The sequence below is a fragment of the Cupressus sempervirens genome, chromosome 3 (assembly GCF_028749045.1).
Source record: "Cupressus sempervirens isolate cs-2001-9-10 chromosome 3, ASM2874904v1, whole genome shotgun sequence".
In the NCBI taxonomy this organism is placed as follows: domain Eukaryota; kingdom Viridiplantae; phylum Streptophyta; class Pinopsida; order Cupressales; family Cupressaceae; genus Cupressus; species Cupressus sempervirens.
Window position 1 is genome coordinate 971,206,876 of NC_143120.1, and position 15,670 is coordinate 971,222,545.

At 32.7% G+C, this 15,670-nt stretch overlaps 1 pseudogene across 1 annotated transcript; it reads left to right on the forward strand.

Moving 5' to 3' along the window:
- The first annotated feature begins 518 nt into the window (after positions 1-518).
- Positions 519-4,236, forward strand: LOC149569980 (putative carboxylesterase 18; annotated as a pseudogene). The gene is made up of 2 exons (XR_016362831.1): positions 519-1,531; positions 3,310-4,236. The product of XR_016362831.1 is annotated as a putative carboxylesterase 18 (transcript).
- Positions 4,237-15,670: the final 11,434 nt, after the last annotated feature.

The window sequence follows — 15,670 nt, forward strand, 5'->3', positions numbered from 1 at the left end:
TTGAACTTATGCGTTACATGAAGTTTTAGGAACAAGTTATATCAAATAGTCAAAAATAAACATCAATGTAAAACTAATAATAAATATATTTAAATTAAGAAATTAAAAATATTTAATAGATTGTGCAACTTGTCACAAATGTGGAAAAGATAAAGTTGTAATTAATACATTTATTAATGCAGATGAAATTGTTAGAAAATATTTGTATTTTTGGTTGAAGAAAATTAATTTTCTCCCCACCAAAAATAGTGTGGACCAATAGAATGGAGAAAAATGTGATTTATAAAATAATAAAAAATTAGAAAACAGATATAAACGTTTAAAATTTCATATAATCTTTTAAATATGAGTAAGTGTATATCTAAACCTAGCCCAAACCCACTTCTACAGGTTTGAACCTTGGTTGATGGCAATGTCAATCATACACTATCATCCTCACCAATTGTACCCAACCAATTGAATAGTAGTTTTTTAACAATGGAAGATTTAGGAACCGATACGCGTGCACCTATGGAATCTATTAAGAAAAAACAAATATATTCACATCGTCCAAAATTGAAGAGGTAAAAATAGCGAGAGGCCCGTGAGGACTTTTGTAGCAGCCATTAATCCTGCAACGTGTTATGAAACTACCAAACACAATAACAATAAATGGCTGCACATGTAAATATGGAGGGAACAGAGCAAAATCAAGGCTTTATTCAATGGACCCCGATTTACTGGCTTGCTGACCTATTGTTTTAGTGTTTTTAATGGCTGCTTTAGTGGGGAATTAGTTGCTTCATTTTGGAAGCTTTCAGTGAACTGGGGATGTTCTTTTCCCGCAGTAGTCTGATTACTGCCTTCTCTTTTTAAAAAAACTATAAATTGAGTTGAAGCATTCAAACATTTTGTATGATTTGCAGTGAACAGCAGAGGGACAAAAAATTGAAGATTGCGCAGGAAGATGAAAGCTCAATTTCGAGGCTTGCTACAGAAGAGGCCTCGCTTCCCCTCTCAATGAGAGTTGTCTGCAGTTTTCTCAAACGCGTGAATGATTTTGCCAGGAAGAAAAACGGAACATTTAACCGTGGGCTCATGAATTTTGTGGAATACAAGGTAGCAGCTAACCCTAAGCCCGATCGTGGGGTTTACACCAAAGACGTTGTAAATGACTTGCACACAGGCGTGTGGGTGCGGATCTTTGTTCCTGAGGAGATCGCCGGTTCGAATCGCCAAGAAGAAGACGAATTGTTGCCGATCGTTTTCTATTTTCACGGCGGAGGGTTTTCGTCGCTTACGCCTTCTTTTCTGATGTATGATATGTTTTGTAGGCGGATGGCGAGGAGACGGAGAGTGATTGTGGTGTCCGTGGATTACAGAAGGGCTCCGAAAATAAGTATCCGATTGCTTATGAGGATTCTTTTGCAGCTGTCAAGTGGGCGGGAAGTGCAGACGGAAGGGACAATCTTCCCGCTAGGGCCGATTTCTCCAAGTGCTTTCTTATGGGTGACAGCGCTGGGGCAAATATTGTTCATCATCTGGCTTGCAGGCAAGGACAGCTCAATGGCTCTTTTCGCTTCTCAATTCGTTAATTTTTTGAATTACTCATTTAAAGCTTTATCCCCAATCTGATTTTTGATAATTTGATTGGCCACTTTTTATTTCTTCGAAATTTGGGATTTTATTTGGGCGTAGATCTATCTGAGCCAATTGGTTTGATCCTGTACCGGGGTTTGTCAGAAGAGATATTAATGGAAATTTATTAACATCATTCATTCCCATAATTACTACAAACAACATCATTAAATGTCCCTTTACCTTGAACTATAAATTGTGCTACAGGCTCCTACACTGCGATGAATGCTTTTAGGATGAAGTTATGTAGACACCCTGTTATATCGGGTAGAAATCTCTAGATCTCTTAAATGGTAAGTCAAATTATGTTCACTTCTTCCATGTATTTCTAAAGGTGACTCAAGAGTTTAAAGTTAAGGTTTTAACATTTGGGCATTTATAGGTCTCCTGTAGAGACTCTGCGAAATGGTCGAAATTTGTCATTTTAGAACACTTGTCCCATATCCGTCATGTTCACCCTGCAATAGCTGCTCACAAAACAAAAAAAAATGCTTTCGACACATTTGGGCATTTACAGATCTCCTGTAGAGACTGTGGAGTACGAAGTGGTTGAAAATTGTCATTTTAAAACACTTGTCCCACACCCATCATGTTCACCCTGCCATAGCTGCTCACAAAACAAAAAAACAATACTTTTGACACAAATGGACCAGTCAGCAATCAAGAAAGCTAAATATGATCAACTATTAATACATGTGTAATTGGCAATTAGTGCATCTGTTATCAGCTATTAGTACATGCATATAATTTTTTGGAACTCTTTTAAAGTGGTAGTTTTGAAGTATCTATTCCGAAATCCTTGCGATCATTTGACCTCTGACAGCTACTAGATCTCTTCCCCTAGATGTATCAAATCATACCCTAACACTGTAGTTGTTGAAGCTTACTCTCCATGAGGGATGGAGTTGGCATGAGTTGGGGTTTGTTAGCCATTAATCTGGAGCTTTAACTGTGAGACTCGGACTTACATGGTTTCTGCAGATTGTCTTACCCCTACTCATACCTTTTTTACCTAAATCTTATATTAAGATAAATTAAGGTAAAGGCAGATTGAGGATAGGCTTGATCGTGGAGATACCTCTGCACAAGTTCTATTTTAAAAAAGATAAAAAAATAAGTTGCCAAGCTTGAAATCTCAGGATAGTACTATTCTTAATTTGATGGAGTAAGCTTTTATTGCAACCTTGAGATTCACCGTGATGTCTTCCTTAATCATTACAGAAAAACGTCATCAAATATCTACTGGAATGAACACACAGTTTTTATATCACAACCGTTGCAGCATTAATGGATGAATTAGATTACTGGCCATCTTATTGGTCATTTCCATTAAGGGGTTGACTACTAGAACATTAATGGTCTTCTCCAGGTATCATTTTGGACATAGATCCATGCATTTCATATAAAATCAACCTCTACACCATGTGACCTGAGACTAGGCTCTTATCAAACAGATTCGTTCCCAAAAACGTATCAGATAGAATCGTACTTGCAGTTTGAACTCATCATAGCCCACAATTAAAATTCTGCCGACAATTATTTGTCAAGTGTTTCAATTTTGATGGATATAATGAAGCAAAAATTACCAGTATTTATACGTTTTTTACCATATTTGCATTCCTGGATTCATAGCAATGAATGCCCGACTTTTCCAAGACAGAAATTTGAACATAAATTTTTTCTTGATTACAGGATTGCTGCATCTGGTGAAGAAATTAGCCCTCTGAAAGTAGTGGGGAATGTGCTGATACAGCCATTCTTTGGTGGGGAGGAAAGGACCCCCTCTGAATTGAGGCTTGTTGGGGCACCAATTGTTTCAATTGACAATTCAGATTGGCATTGGAAGGCCTTTCTTCCAGAGGGTGCTAACAGGGACTACCTTGCAGCCAATGTGTTTGAGCCCAACGCTCCCGATATATCCAACTTCTCTTTCCCTCCCTTTTTAGTGGTGGTAGGAGGCCATGACCCACTACAAGATTGGCAGCTCAGATATGTGGACAATCTAAGGAAGATCAACAAGGAAGTAGAGCTTTTTTTCTATGGAGATGCAGTCCATACATTTCATCTTTTTTTCCAGATTCCTGGGTCTTCAAAGTTCATTTCCGATCTCAATGCTTTCTTCAGAAAATGTGGAAAGTAAATGGTTTTTACATTATTGGTGCCGTGTGTGGAGATGTATGGATGAACTGGATTGCTTGATTAAGAAATGAAAACTTCCAGGTTGTGAAATGTTCCATTCTTAGCTCGCCGATTTTATCGTTGTAAACAGATCCTTCCTTAACGCTTGTTATCAATGTAGATGAAGTCAATAAATTTCATGATATTTTTCCAGCTTCCTGGCCTCTCAAAATTCCGCTTCCTTCTTGATGCCTTTCAGGTAATGTGAAAAATAAACAAGCATTACTGAGTTCGACTGACTGAAGAAGAAATAAGAGTTTCAGTCTGATATTCTTAAATTTTGGCGATTTGACTTCTTCCACCACTTCAGATGGTTCTGAACGCTGTGGCGGTAAATTAGGGTGAATTATCCTCTTTCTTGATGGCAACAAGGCAATGCAATATAATATGACATTGTGAATGTTTCTATTTGATGCTGGTTATGCAGGACCACTTTTCATAGACCCTCGTCCAGTTAAATTAGTTGTATGTTTTTGTGCTTGCAGTGATAAGTCTATACGTGTTCGATAATAAAATTATTATTTTAAAATATAATTTTATGTGAACAAATTAGATTATAAATATTTTTTAATTTAAATAACATAATATTTACTAAAATATTTTAAATAGATTAATAAATATTATTTATTTAAATTTAATTTATCAAATATGAAAAAAAAAATCATTTCAAAAAACCTCATAAAAAAATCTATTATGAAAAACTAATAAGAGAAGTGCAAAAAATCAATATGAAAAAATAGCAACGAGTCTAACAAATATTCTATTGACTAAATAAATTATAGAAACAAAAAAAAATATTAAAAGAAAAAACTAAATTAATATAAAAAAATATATTTAAAAAATAAAATCTAAATCAATTTTAAAAATCAAAAGTTAAATAAATAGAAATAACATGAGCTAATGTGGAGATCACAAGTAATTATTTTAAAAAATAAATAGAAAAACAATAGTTAAAAAGGGAGATAACAACTAATAAATATCAAAATAAGAGGTAAAAGTAGAGTGACATAAAACTCACCTTAAATAATTAACGAGAAGGATTTACAATTTTTCGGCCAAACTAACAACTTTTTCGATGAACTAACAACTTTTTCGTTAAAAATTCAATTTAAATCTAAACCATTATTTAAATCTTTAACCTACCAAAAAACCTACAATTTAACCATAAAACTAACCTCAAATATAACTATAACCATAATAACAACCATGATGAAACCCCTTAAACTAATCATATTGTAATCCTAAACCCTATTCACAACCCTTAAAGTAACCCTAACCTTGACTCAAGCATCAAATCCTATTCATAAGCAAGATCATAACCAAAACAATAAGTCTAATTATAACCCTAACCATAGTGTAGATCCTAACCTCTTATTGTAACCCTAACCCCAATAATGAACCCTAATCGAATTACAATGATGATATAAACCTGCAACCTAACCATTATTAGAATCATAAACCCTAATCCTTACCTTAAAGATAACAATGGTGATTACAACAATGATGATGCAAACCTTAACCCTAACAACGATCCTATTTATTATCCTAATCCTAAAATATAATACATAATCTTAGATTTTGTATATATCTAATCTATATAACAAAATTAAAATATGTAATTGTTATAATTATATAATATTAAACATAGTTTTAATTTTAATTTTAATGTAAATTAAATATATAGTACAAAGTGATATAAGAGATAACACAAATATATTACAGAAAATATTCCAAACAAAAAAAACACCAGATTAATTCAATTATTTTTTCATTAAAGGATACTTCAAGTTGTGTAAAATGCACTGCCATGTTCCTGAAAAGAAATTTTAAAGCCTATTTTGCATTTATTGCACATAATTGCACTTGCTTATGAAGAAATGATTTAAAACCATATTATTATAATTGTATATTATAAAAAATGAACATAATTTAAAATTATATATGTTTATATTAATATAATTACACATTATATTATTATAACTTAAATTTTAAATTTTAAATTATTTCAAACATGAAATACTATAATATTTTAAAAGAATTATTAATATACTAAAAAAAATTAAACTAGACATTTTATATAATTGTAAAAAATTCAAATAAAAAACTTTAATCTATGACAAACACTGGAAAGATAAGACATAAGAGGGTAAAGCAATACTTGATGATTATCTTACAAATATATAAACTTGCATATAAAATCCTGTTATAAAGTTAAAAGTATATGGATTTTATGAAGTCGTGTTGTGATTGGTAGACAAGGGAAAATGCTGAGAAAGGAATAGCTCTAAAATTATTAATAATAAATAGGGAAAAAAAACACTAGCTGTTAAAAGAAAATGTTGAATTTTAAAACAAATGAATGAACTAACAACAGTCAATATTTCAATCATTTTGAAGAAAAATTTGAAGTAGAACTTGGAGTTGCAAGGAGAACAACATAAATAGTATTAAAACATTTATGCATTGGGCTAGAACCACAAAAACATGACGTAAAAATATCAACGGTTGAAACTTCTGCAATCATCATGCATTGTTCTACTAAGTTATTGACCATTGATTTTGAAAGTGACTTTGCTTTCTTTAGTATAGGGACACCTTCAACGTAATAAAGGAAATTCTACTTGAATCATAACTATGAGTAATAAGATTTTTGGTGAAATCATTAAGGACAATGAACTAAGAGTATATTAACAAACTCATACATAAAAAAGTATGATTAATACAGTCTTAGGATAGACAAATATAATCTTATTTTTTAAATAAATATCTAAATATTAAACAATTAAATACATAGTTCTAATGGGTAAACTATGAAATTGTCAAAAAAATAAAATATTCAATGGTAAGTCTCACATTCACCAAACCAAACTCTATGTGAGAGTAATGTTTGAAGGTTATCATGTAACTCACAAGTAGGCAATGCATTGCAAATGGAAAAGAAGCTTGTCTTGGACCTTATCTTAAGCTCTCTTCCTCTTGCTTGAGGGTGTGTGCTAGCTTGGGGTTCCATAGGCTGCTTTGGCCTTGTGGATTTTATTAAAATCTTTCATTGACTAATTAGATTTCAATAATCACAAACTTGGAAAAATAGTCTAGAATTGGATAAAGCAAACCAAGATTGAAAGGAATTGCCAATTATTTTAAATTTATTTAAAGACAAACAATTTAACATAAATTGGAAACAAGGTTAATTTCATAATGATCATAAATGTAAAATGTACTTAGAAGGAAATTTCCCAAATTAAAAATTTAATATTAAAATATTTTAAATGTACTATTTTCTAAACAAGTAATTTTTTTGAGTTAGGTCTAAATTTAGATAAATATCTTATATTTGAAGAGTTCTAATATCATAATATAAACAAAATTAAATATACAATCTTAATCTTGTTTTAGTATCACACTCTTAAATAAAATTGAAGATACAATCTTAATCTCAAGTTTTCAAAAAACTTTAAAGTTATCTATGATTTATAAAAGGATGAGTTAAATAAAATTTTAAATTATAAGATAATTAATCTAAATTAGAGTCATACATTTATAAAAAAAAACTCCCAAAATAGAATGTTACTTCTGAATTAAAGGTTGGATCTTAGTTTTATGAGAGCATAGGCCCATATGACCAAGAAAGGTCCAAATAATTCTTAAGTGAATTGATAATAAATTTAAATACCTAGATGATAATCATATTTTTAACATTATACTCTAATTCAATATTATTTTACTTTTATTCTATTTATACTATTTTTAGATATTAACAAGACTTAAAAGTGTCATATTTAAATAAAAATATGTAATTACAAATTTAAATGTAAATGTTTGTCAAAAAAAAAAAAAAAATACTATGTTAGTTAAATTGTTTGACAACATTTGTGCAATATTTTGACTATTCCCTAAAGTTGATGATCAATTGGGGAAAACCCATTTGAAAATAACATTTGTTCTTAAACCATATTGATACTTTTTAAACATATAATAGAAACTTGTTTTCTTGTTAATCATCATCATGAATATGGAAATCAATATTATGATGTAAAAAATTAAATGAAATGCATTATACTACAAATAAATTACAACATTTCTTCATTATTGAAATTTTGACATAGGACCTAATATGAGGTTGACTTGTTTATCATATCATTGTTGTGCTACTTATTGACATTTATTTGAACTATTTACACATGCACTAAAACTAATGTTGTGTTATAATCTAGAATAAATACAATCCATTTTTCAAACTACTAATGACTTGTAGTATATGTGATGCCTTTGTTGAAAATCTCTTAGGGTAAGCGAGATGCTAAAGAGAGGGGGGGCGGGGGGGAAGTGAGTCAATATCTATACAACTTTAACACTTCAAACAAGTATAAAAAGTGATAGCTTCACCATAAATCCTTATCTTAACAATATCATAAACTAAATGGACATTTACTACAATGCATAATCAGATCTAGCATCTAATATCATCAATAACTCACAAACATGTAAAGTAACTCATAACATATAAACAAAAAGATTTGGTTACATAGAAACCCTCCATTGTGAAGGTAAAACTGTAGTGCAGATGGCACCCACAAATTTTTAGTACTGCAGCAATAAAGTTCACCTGTTAGGGCTACAAGTTTGATCACTTCTAATGATCTATCCTATGAGGGGTCTTCCCTATTAAGGTCTTACAAGACATATTTATTCTACCTCGATTAAAGGATTTAACCTCACAACTAAGTAAGTACTCTATTAATAGAATTATAATGGTCTATTATGACCACTCTAGTAAGAGATTTAATCCTTGATTACACCTATTAAAATGTATCAGTACTTGATCCTTTGGGTTGCACTAATATGATGTTAACAGATCTCCTCTGTTCAATCATTGATCACCTCTATGATATGATATATCTCTATCTTTTTACTTCACTGCTCTACTCAGTCTCTACACTCTATCCGATCTACCTTCACTCTTGCATGCATCCAATCCTTCACACTCTGCACACATGCAACAACCTTGTTTCTATATATGAATTAGGTCATAGACCCTCCTTAAATAAATGACTAGGTAAACCTTCTGGATCCAAATCAATGATCTAGAATCAATCCCTTTGTTACTTAGACCTTCCAATTTTATGATTGGTGGAATCCCTTGCCTAGAGATTAATGATCCTCAACAAAATCTGTAGTCACCTCCTTGATCAACTCCTCAATCTCCAAAACACACTTCTACCTTGATAAAAATACTTAACATAGATTCCAATATTATTCCAAAAAAAAATGTAAAACTATGTTACTTGACACTAACAACATATTGTTATTCAGCATAAACTATTTCTTTGTGCTATCCCTTGGCCTTCACTAGCCCGAAATGAATTGGGTCACTTGGTCTATATAACACTCAACTTCCACTAAACTCTAACTAACTTGACATCCATTGTGATCTATGATTTTTTCAGCAATCATGTGAGTACTTGACAACCATTAGCACACGCAGTAGTAACTACTACTCAATACTTGACTTAGAACATTTACAACTCTTCATTCCTTTGCTCAACCTATATAGGATGACTCAATCATAGTGATGATCGAATAATCATGCCTTGTGAATGACTAAGTATTTGACACTAATAGACAACATGACTTCGAGATTAACAACCTTGTACTCTAATATACAGTAGACACCTTCCATATTAATTAAAATAAAATTACAATAATGTAAAAATTTTCAGAAGATTTGTAGGGGAAAATTATTTTAAGAAATTCAAAAATATAAAGAAAGTTGTGTCAATAATAGATAACAACCAAATAAAATAAAAAATTAAAAGCACAAACAAAAAATAGTTTAATAAATGAGACAAGAGAGCATACCAACAAGGAAGAACAATTCCCTCCAACTGAGTAATTTTTAATCTTATTTTTTCATGACATTATCAAAGTTAGATGCATTTATTGGTAAAAAAAGACAAAAAAAAAATGCCCATCACTATTTCATAACCTAATTGATTCTTGCATTGCATTTACATTATGAAAATAATATAAATACAAACAAAACAAAATTTTTGCATTGTTAAGTATGTCTAAGTTAGTCTATTTATGCTTCATGTCATTTCATTAGCTTATTAGTACTTGTTGGTAGGCTAAGTACTTCTGTGACAACTTTTGGATTTCATGCCTTAAACAATGATTAAATTTTTTTTGTTTCTACCATTAAAATAATCATTTTAAAGCTTTATTATAAAATTAATGAATTGTGTACAATATAGATGCAAGATTTTTAACTTTATAAATTTAACAAAATATTTTTCAATAATTTGATCGGGTGATTCCATTTCACTCTTATATGAGTGGGATTTCATAGATTTAAAAACATAATACTTTTTAAACAATATTTTTTGAAAGATATATTTTTTATTAATGTTTAATAATTTTCAATGTACTAATTTATTAGATTTTTATACTTCTAACATTGTATTTTTTTAATCATTCAATTAAAAATGTTAAAACAATAATACATACTTTTATATTATATAACATTTTAAGAAATATTATTTTATATTATTATTATATTCATATTATTATTTTTTATAATATAATAGTAACATATAATCAATAGAATGTATATATAATAAGTATATTTACAAATAAAACCAAGATTAAATTAATTATACTTTATAATTAACATTTGAGAATTATTTATATAATTCTAATAAAAAATTATATATTACTATAATTATTTTAAATATTTTAATATATATTATAATAAATTTATTAAATTTATTAAATTTAAATTAAGTTTATACTAAAACCTAAAGGCAAGTACTAAGCCACTTTGTGGCACTTGTTTCATTACAAAAGATCAGATTTTTTTAACAAATGCTTACTACCTTTGATGTGCCATTTTGTACTGACAACTCTAACATGTTGTATGAATCCCTTGATGAATTCATCTCTATTAAGTCTTCCTCTACACCTCCTAAACCATCTTGTCACCAAAATTTGAATCATATGATTCAAGGATATAAGATATGTAACAATTAACTTTATGAAGCTCTCAATGACTCCTCTCCCAAAAGCTCTTTCCCTTATGAGAATATATTGGTGGAAAAATATATTTTTAGCACTTCTCTCAATGATATTTCTTTTAGATGAAACATTGAAGAATGATATTGACTCCTCTTAATATATGTCTCCCCTATGAGAGTACTATTCACACAAAATTATGCATTCTTGCCCAACATGTTATCCCAGGTGACCTTGTGTAACATGGAAACAACCTCCAAGTGTGGGACTTGCACTTTGAGGCTGAATCTTTGAAGAAGGTCGGCTTCCTTACTATCAGGGTGGACCTAGACTAATACTTAGAGGGAAAAAGGAAGAACAAAACTAGAATTAAAATGCAAAAAAGGGAAAGGGAGGTGATGCACCAAGATAGAGCTATGGTTACAACTCTACCTATGATTGCACAAAACATCAATGGAAGAACCAAAATACACTAAACTAAACTCCAATCTATCTTCTAAGGAATCTCATGCAAGTTTGAGAATGATAAAATGCTTAAAGGAAGAGAATCTTCACTATTCAACTACTATCAACAACTTAACACAACATGCATACCAAAAAAAATGGAAGGGAAACATTCACAAAAAGGCAATAAATATGCATAAATCAATGAATGGCTAGAATAGATAAGAACAAGGTTTTTCATTAATGGGAGGCAAAAGTTGCAGAGCATAATGCTACTGCAAAATACAAGTAGAGAAGAACCCTCAAAACATATGTACAACTACCTTTTAAAGAGTCCAGGCATAACTCTAATGCTTACATGAAGTTTGAACCCCAAGCGAGATGGAGTTGAGTTGTAGAGAGCAATAATTGAAGAATTAGATGGAAATTTGATCATGAAGTGTAGTCTGATGCTGGAAGTGATGGGAAGGGAAAAAAACAATGCATCTAGTCATAAAATGATCAAATCGCCCTAGATTTGATCATTACATGTAATAAAGAGGCAAGTAGTGCAATGGCATTTTGGAACAAGGCCCGAGAATGTCACTCAACATTAAATAATTGGTCCTTCTAACGTGCCATGACCATAAAAAATTAATTTACACCATTGTCAGAAAATGTGGGATGGGATAACACGTAGCATTAATCACTTGCATACACCTGTACATTGACCCATGTGGAAAAAGATATGACTTGCCCAAGAGAAAGGTGGATCATTGATTAGGATCTTCTATTTGTAATAGATGACATTGATGCTGCGAGAATCTCCTCCAATGAATGATTAAAATGCAATCGTCAATGTTGATCTCTTCATTTCAAATGAATGGCTCAGATGTAACAAAGATCTCCCAAAATGAGATTAGATCTAGTGACTATCACATCTTCACAAGGGTAGAAGGTAGTAATGCAAAAATGTGAGGGTCGTTGGATGTAGACAACTCAGTCAACACTAAAGATTAAGTCGCCTAGCAAAAGAAGAAATTGAGTTCTCTCGGTTAAAGAACAAACTGAGCCAAAACTGAGTCATTTGGGTGAAGAGTAAACCAAGCTAACTCAGTTAAACAACAACCTGAGCTAATCAGTTAAAGAAGAAACTGAGCTAACATAAAATGTTAGTTGCCAAGTTAACCGTGTTAACCCACTATAAAGAATCCAACCCATTAAAGATCTCTCAACTCAGTTATTAGTCATGGGTTGAATGAGGGAAAAAATAGCCAACATTCTTGGTGACTCAACGAGATGCTTGCTTTCTAAGTATAGATCAGTAGCCTTAAGCAATCCATTGGGCATGGAGTCAATAGTAGAGAATGACATGTTGTCCCACCTTTAGCTTCACAAAATTTTACAACTAGCAAAAAATAAAAAGCTTTGGGGAGCTCCAAAGAAAGAGGTAAAATGTGCATGTACACTTCTTGGAAAGCTGGAAAATCCTACTTTTTACTATGTACAAGTGTTTACAATAAAAATAATCAAACAAAGCCATTAACTAGCTTGTTGAAACAACTTCCCTTCCTCACGAGTTGGTTTCTTGTTCCATGCATGTGGGCAGTAGAAGGGATCAACAAGTATGAAAAGCATACTAGTCCATGGAACTCCTTCTTCCCAATGCTGAAAATAATGAAGCTTTCCAACATTGGGGAATTACCTTGTTGACCAAGACCTACTTGCTCCTCCTTTTGGAATTCACCCTCATGCTCAAGAATAAGTATGATCAAGGGCAACATGTTGATGTGTTGTAGAGCTAGATGCATGATGGGGCATCCTCTTGATGACACTTGGTCTAAGCAATCAACCCTAACCATGTTGTTGTGCTCTGCAACCTTGGTATCCTGCTAGTTTGGAAGTGGATCCTCCTCTTGTGAAGAAATATTCTCCACCTTTTCTTCATGCTTCTCAAGAACCACTTCCTTGGGAACTACCAATATGGTGTGAGTCTCCATTTTTTTTTTCTGTAACCCATGATAATTTGATGAAGGAGTAGATTGCTTAATGTCCATGGATGAACAAAACATCTCCAACTCATCCTAGAAGTCCTCTTCATTAGAATCCTCTTTCTCTATTGTAGTAATATGCATAGACTAAGAGGAAACATCATGCATATCACCATGTTCTTCCTCAAAGAAAGAGCTATCCTTGAGGCTCTCTTTTCCATCCTCCATATCACGGAGGACTGGTTGTTGCAATAAAATATCTTCTTGCTCAACTTGTTGCAGATCCTAATCTTCTTCTAAAGGCTCAAAAGCCATGGTTTGTTCCTCAAGAGAAGGAACAACATTTTCTTCTTTTTCTTCCTCAACAAAAGAGGGAAGCTCTTCAAATAAGAGGATTTGATCCGCTTCTTTTTTTTCAACTGCTACCTCTTCGTCCTCCTCAGTAGGCTACAAATCCTCCCTTTTTAGTTCTATTTGCTTCATTTTATTCTCCCAAAATTCCATGTTTGGACCATCAAGATTCCATACAATCGATCCACCCTTAAAGAGTGAAATGGTAATGGGTATGGAAGGCTCATGGGGCCATCTTTTTCACATGGGGAGTGGAGAAGTTACATCAGTAGGGTTTTGTAATGGAGGGGGCTTCTTGTAGCTAGGAATGACATTCTTTAGAGAAGGGCCCGCCTTTTCTTCTTTAGTATGAAAATGAATTAACTGGAGCCTCATTTCCTCCTCTTTTGTTGTAGCAACTTTCCTTGCAAGATTCTCCTAAAAATGTCTTTGTCTCTCCCTCTCTTGTTGTTGTTGTTGGAGATAGGCCTAGTATGCCATCTCCTCCTGTTGTCCTTTTCTTCTTCCTAACAAAAGAGGGAAGCTCTTCATATAACATGATTGGATCCTCTTCCTTTTTCTCAACAACTACCTCCTTGTCCTCCTTGATGGGATGCAACTCCTCCCATGGAAAATTTGTGGGCTTTGTTTCACTCTCCCAAAATGTCATGTTTGGGCCATCAAGAGTCCATAAAAATGGTCCACCCTCAAAGAGTGAAATGGTAATAGGTATGGAAGGCTCATGAAGCCATATATTTTGCACAAGGAGTGGAGAGGTTACATCAAGTAGGCTCTTGTAATGGAGGGGGATTCTTAAAGCTAGGAATGGAATCTTAGGGAAGGGGTTGCCTCTACTTCCTTGGTCTAAACATGAGCCAAACCATACCCTCATTTCCTCTTCTTTTGTTGTAGTAACTTCCATAGCAAGTCTCTTCTCAAAATGTCTATGTCCCTCCCTCTTCCTCTCATTGTTTTTGTTAGAGATTGGCTTGGTATGCCATCTTCTCCTGTTGTCTCTCTATCTCTTGTTGCCTCTCAATCTCATCAAACCACTTATCCTAGGCCAACAAATACTCATTTATCTCATAAAAATTCCTTTCAATATTCTTTTGGAAGTCCAACATCATATCTTCAAGCCTTCTATATGGGGATTTTGGGACTGGTGGAGTAGGGGTAGGAGGGTAGTAATAAATTTTAGTAGATTGGCTATAAAATTGGGGTTGAGATTAAAATTGGCAATATGAGGGCTAAGGAATAGAATTGTCATGAAATTGGGGGGGGGGGGGGGTTATAATAGTACATTTGGTCCCAAATTTTGATGGCAGGTCATTGCAATTGTGACAACCACCTATCGCCCAAGCATCAATACCACGAATTGGATCCTATCTAACAGGCGTCAGACTTTTTTTGTCGCAAATTGTGATGACAAGTGTGTCTGTCACAATTATGATGGATGATGTTGTGATAACTTAGAAGAAGGAAAGGGAAATAGTCCATCTTCACACGTAAACCATCACAACTGCGATGGCTAAAGCTTTCAGTCTATTATCACAATTGAGATGGCAGTGTTGTAGGGCCAATGTTTATTCATCAGAGTGGACCATTGAGAGTCTGATGAGTATGTGACAACATTGTTGTAGGAGCGATGACTATGTGATAGAGTAGGCCTTTGCAAGTGTGACAGGCATGTGGCAATAATGCGATGGGAGTGACAAATATCCATTAGAACAAGCCATGCAATTGCAACAGCTTGCCAAATTATTTTATAAAAAATTGGTGCCCATTGCAGCATGTGACAAGCCAATACTCAAAATTTCCTTGGGGAAAAGTCACCATTGTGAACTTGTCCATCCCAAATTTCAACAAAATTTTAGGAGCAAAAACTTGTAGGGTCCCTAATTGCTAGATCATCAATTACAACTAGTTATGACACTCTAATAGTTGGGAAACTCAAATTCAAAGTACAATTATCTCCATCTTAGTTCCAAGTGCACTTGTTCTTACATCTTCTCCCTTGTACTTGCTCTATTAGATCATATCTATCATTAGCATTTCATTTCCAAATTATAGTGACAAAGACTATAAACCATACAATCATAGATCTTGTATCGACACCCTTA